This window comes from Phascolarctos cinereus, unplaced genomic scaffold, assembly GCF_003287225.1.
Source record: "Phascolarctos cinereus isolate Bilbo 61053 unplaced genomic scaffold, phaCin_HiC Scaffold_5;HRSCAF=322, whole genome shotgun sequence".
NCBI classification, from domain to species: domain Eukaryota; kingdom Metazoa; phylum Chordata; class Mammalia; order Diprotodontia; family Phascolarctidae; genus Phascolarctos; species Phascolarctos cinereus.
Genome location: NW_027555958.1, coordinates 319,748,193 through 319,754,006, shown reverse-complemented (window position 1 = coordinate 319,754,006; position 5,814 = coordinate 319,748,193).

Sequence of the window (5,814 nt, the reverse complement as noted above, 5' to 3'; positions counted from 1 at the left end):
CCCTTCATTCTCAGGGCATCAGAATAAATACAAAGAATAAGGAGGCTACCAGGGAGTGAGTGGGAGGGGATGAGGTGTGTGTTGTGTGGGGGGGGGGTGTTGAGGGGGTGGTGAAAATGGAGTGAGGTCTGGGATAGAGATTGGGTAGGTAAGGGAAGCAGATATCTCACACTAAGTAGGCCAGTCCTCTTTTTCAACGGACTAACCCCCTCCTTTTTTTCCTTCACTTTTATTGTTTTTTTTTCATTTTTAAAGTAATTTATTATGAACTTTAAATGATAATGAAACCAATTAAATTCACATTTGCGACTAATTAAACTTAAAAAGGGCTTTCGACATACAAATCTCCACAACAAGTTATCAGATCCTCCCTCCCTCTGTGTCCAATTTCATTGTCTTTGTTCCTCTGATCACCGCAGTGTTGGTGGAGGGATTTTCCTTTTCTGGAGTAGCTGCCCACGTGTATACTGATCCAGGGGTCATACACTTAGAGCTGGAAGGCACCTTGGAGGTCAGCTAGTTTAACACCCTCCTTTTACAGCTGGGGAAACTGAGGCTCAGATAAGTGAAGGCAGGGAGACATTCTATTGAAGGAGACAACATGCACAAATGTATATACAAGCAAAGGAGATAAAAATTTAATGCTGGTGTTCTTAGTGTGCTTTGCCCATGAAATTCCAGAATGTCCTGACTGCCTTTTCACTTGGAATGGTCTTCCTCTTCACACTTTTTGGTTTCCCTAGCTTCCTTCAAGACTCGATTCAAATCCCACCTTCTGTGGGAGACTTTTTTTGTCCCCCATATCCCTCTATCTTCCTTCTCCTTTAAGATTCCATTCCATGTACATATTTTGAATGTACCTAGTTATTGTTGGGGGAGGGGCATTTCCTCTATTAGAATGTGATACCTCCAGGGCATTTATGTGTGTTTTACTCTTTTTGTAACTGCAGCTTTTTTGCACAGTACTTGGCATGTGGTAAACACTTAAATGCTTGTTGACTGACTAGGGGGATAAGGAAAGACTTCATCTGAAGCCTTTGTGAACTGAGTTTTGAAGGAAGTAAGGGATTCTAAAAGACTGGGGTCAGGAGGGAGTGTATTCCAGGCAGAGTAGGCATTCAGTGGAAAAGCAGAAAAACAGGACGTGAAATTTCATTTGTGAGGAAAGGCAAGGAGGACATTCTGGTTCAACCGGAGAATATAGGAAAGGGACTAATGTATAGCAAGGTTGGAAAGGGAGGTTGTTAAGAACTTTAAAAGCTAAAGAGAGATTTATTTTTGATCCTGGAAGTAGCAGGGGACCATTGATGATTATTCAGAAGCAGAGTGACATGGTCAGATCTTCAATTTAGGAAAATCATTTGAGTAGGAATCTAAATCATGAATCAAAAGATTATGAAATATGAGATCTCAGAATAAGAAAGGACCCTAGAGGTCATCTAGGTCAACTCCTATCTGAGCTGGAGTTACTGCTACAATGTAGTTAATTGGTCATCATTCAGCCTTTGAAGATGTCCAGCCATGGTCCTCATCAGTTATGTCTGAAAAAAAATTCAGCAGCCAGAGGCCAATCCTCCAATGGGCCGGTCCCTGGCAACCCAGTTGGTTACCAAGCCCATACTTGAAACCTCTCTAGTTTGCTAGAACTTGATAGGGTTTGTGCTAGGTTAGCAGAAGCTTCGAGAACTCAGGGGCCACCTCATGGGTGAAGAATCACAGTATGACTTTCATGGAGAAAGCATTTCTCTATTTCCACATATTTGTCCTTCTTAATTGTACTATGTATTACTGCATCATGTTTGCATACTATGGTTTGCTCAGTCACTGTTCAACTGTTGAAAATGTAGGGTCTTTCCAATTTTTTCACCATTTAGAAAGAAAGAAAGAAAAGAAGGAAGGAATGAAGGAAAGAAGGAGGGAAGGAAGGAGGAAAGGAAGGAAGGAAGGACAGAAGGAAGAAAGGAAAAAGGGGAGGAAGGAAGGAAGAAGGGGAGGAAGGGAGAAAAGAGGAGAGAAAGGGAGGAAAGAATAGAGGAAGGAAGGAATAGAAGAAGAAAAGAAGAGGTAGGCAAGAAGTCAGGCAAATTAGGTAGGTACATACACATGTACATACATAAACATAGACATATGTACATACATGGGCAGCTAGGTGACACAGTGGATAGAATGTTGAACCTGTAGTTGGGAAGATCTTAGTTCAAATCCAGCCTCAGGTATTTGCTAGCTGGATGACCCTAGGCAAGTCACTTTGCCTCTGTTTACTTCAGTTTTCTTATCTGTAAAATGAGGATAATAATAGCACTTACCTTCCAGGGTTGTTGTGAGGATAAAATGAATTAATATTCATAAATCACTTTGCAAGCCTTAAAGTACCATATGAACGCTATTATTACAATTAGATAGCGATGTAGCATGTCTTTACTAAGCTCTGGGGATACAAATAAAAACAAATAAGACAGTCCTTACCACCAACGAGCTAATATTATTCCAAGGGAAGGGGCTGAATAAATGGGTGCTATTGGGAGGAGGGGGAATTGGTGGAAGGTACCCATGTGGGGATGGAGAGGAGAATGCAGGAAGCATTAATGACATGGTGGCCTAAATCTTATGCAAAAAAAGGCAAAGGATTCACCCAGAAAAGTCGGGGTAGGGAGACAAGAAGGAATCCAGGGGTGGAGTCCCAAGGGGCAGAGACAGTTTTGAACAAAGGGGTCTCTTTTTTCCTCTTTTAAATCACTTAGAGTCTATTTCCAATACTTACTTTAATCTGTGACTCCCAAATCAGGTCCCAACTTCAGTATATGGGTCTGTAATGCCATCAGTGTGGGTACTTCTCTACTAATAAAGACCATAATCTTTCTATAGCAGAGATGATCTTTGTGAACTGATGTGTCCCCAAACTCTTCAATTTGTGCATCTCTTATCTGTTCTGGGCTCTATGTTCCAAACATTTCCAGCTTAGTAGGGTTGGCCACCTCTTGGATCTTACTGGCCTAGCCTTCTAGAAGCCAAGGTAACCTCTATGCTACAATGACCCATTAGATCAGGATGTTAACGGACTTGATTCCCAACAATAGGTATTGTTCCCCTTGGGTCAATAGGTATATTTATACCCCACTAATAGTGAATGGCCAGATTGCCCTCTAAGAAGATTCTGGAGTGGGATCAAGGGTACGATAGAATCTGGGACCTTAGCAAGTAAAAGAGCCACCTTTTCCTCAGGGATTGGAGCAAAGTAGGAAAGAATGGGAGATGGACTTATGAGGTACAGAATTGTGACTTAGAGGACTTTAGAAGTTCAGATTTGGGGAGATTTTCATCTCAGGAAAGTAAGAAGCCCTCTGCTAAAGGGATGGTATGTGTGTGTGTGTGTGTATGTGTGTGTGTGAGAGAGAGAGAGAGAGAGAGACAGAGACAGAGAGACAGAGAGAGACAGAGACAGAGAGACAGAGACAGAGACAGAGAGGTATAGAAATAGGGTATAGGGCACCTGAAGATAAAAGACAAAGTTTAGAATAAGCAATGTAGGGCAGCTAGGTGGATAGAGTACTGGCCCTGGATTCAGCAGGACCTGAGTTCAAATCCTGCCTCAGAAACCATAACACTTACTAGCTGTGTGACCCTGGGCAAGTCACTTAACCCCATTGTGTAGTCAAAAACAACAACAACAACAACAACAACAACAACAAAAGGAATAGGCACTGCAAAGATTGTGATGGATAGTCAGTTAGGGACAAATAAAAGAATTACCATGCTGCAGTGACAGTCCAGTTGAGATTAGATAAAATTAATTTGTAGTGGATCCAGTTGGCACTCTTGCAGTGTTCCTTCCACAACACATTAAGCTTTTCAAGCCCTTGAAAATCTGGTCTCTTCCTACCTTTCTAGTCTTCTTACATTTTATTCCCTTCCATGAACTCTGCACTGGCTTGCTTTCTGATCTCTCTCTCTCTCTCTCTCTCTCTCTCTCTCTCTCTCTCTCTCCTCTCTCTCTCCTTCATCTCCCAACTCCAGGCATTTGCACAGGCTGTCCTCCATGCTTACAATGCTCTCCTTCCTCTGCCTCCTGGCTTTCCCAGCATTCTTTGAGACTCAGCTCAAATCCCACCTTCTACAGGAAAGCCTTTCCTTCTTTTTTTCATCTCTTCTCTTCTCCCCTATCCCTCATTGCTAGTGCCTTCCCTCTGAGATTCTCTTCCATTTACACTGTATTTATCTTGTATGGACATAGTTATTTGAATATTATCTCCTCTATTACAAGGGAAGCACCTTGAGGGCAGGGACTATTTTTGCTTTTTGTTGTACCTTCAGCACTTAGAACAGTACCTGGCATGTAGTCAGCACTTAACAAATATGTGTTCACTGACTCACACTAGTAAGAGTGGAGAAGGAGGAGTTGGGGATAAACCAGAACTGGACTTTGGCAAAATATGAGTGTCAATAGGAAAAAGGGAGCAAAAGAATTCAAAGGTAAAGAATGGCACATAGTTGACTTGGTCAATCAGTGAAGGGAGGAAAGAGAGAATAGAGAAAGGGTGGTGAACTGGGACAACTGGAGGTCATGGTAAGGACGAAGAATAGGTTTAGGAAGAGTGAGGTGGAAGGGTTAAACATAATTCACAGAGCAAAGGTTGGCAATCTGCAGCATGCACTACAGAGCTGGCAAGTAGGATGATCTATAATGGTTCACAAGCCAGTCTTTACAGACTTCTCCACCATCCCACTTGTGAGAATTGGAGTAGTCAGATGTCCATCCCCCTGCCCAGCTCCTGAAAGTTAGAATACAGTACCCCTCCCTCCACCCCAGCATGCCAGAAGAATAGGAGTAATCGGTTGGGTTGACCAGTGAAGGGAGGAAAGAGAGAATAGAGAAAAGGTGATGAACTGGGAGAACTGGAGGTCATGGTAAGGACGAAAAACAGGTTTAGGAAGAGTGAGGTGGAAGAACAGATAGAATAGGATGATTAGAGAGACCAGAATGGGGAAAGCCTGTTCTTCCAGAAAGGGATCTATACCCCTGACCCAGTTCTATGCAGATGGAGTCAGGATGGCCCGGGTTCAGATTTCACCACGGACATTTATTAGCCGTGTGACCCTGGTGGGGTCACGTAATCTTTATGGGGGCTCAGTTTCCTCATCTGTAAAATGAAGAGGTTGGAGTCTTTGATCTCCACAGTCCTTTCCAGCTCTAATCTGTTATCTTCTTTCCCTTTTTGGGGGGGGATGAAGAGAAAGCAGAACACAGAAAGAGAATCTTCCCTCCTAAGAAAAATTCCCTCCCATTTCCCTTAATGTCTCAGCCAATCAAAGACCACACTTCTCTCAATGCTTTTCCCCACTGGAACTCTATTGATCCACACTGATTACTAGACTGATGGATGGATGGATTTTCTGATAGGTTTCCCCACCCCCCTATCCCTTCCATGTCCTGACACTAGAGGGGTCTGAGGACATGAGGAGAATATCCCCAACTTAAAGAATGCCCTAAAGCTGCTCTACCCTCCCCCATAACCCCATTTCGCTAGACTCTCCCTCCCCCCATCTCAGCCTCTAGTTTTTACCCACCCCCTGGATTTAAAGGCACAGTGTCCATTAATCACCCAGTGACACCCAGGGCACACTGCAGAGGAGTTAATTAATTAGGGAAATTTCTCAGAGCCCTTTGAAGGTGAAATGTGTGGGGAGGGGATAGGGGACAAGGATAGTTATTATTCAAGCCAAACCAGCTGACGCTATGAAAAGAGTCAAAGAAAAACTTCACTTAGAGTCTCCTGAGGGGTCATCATTGGGAAGGACGGATGGGGACCTTGGGGA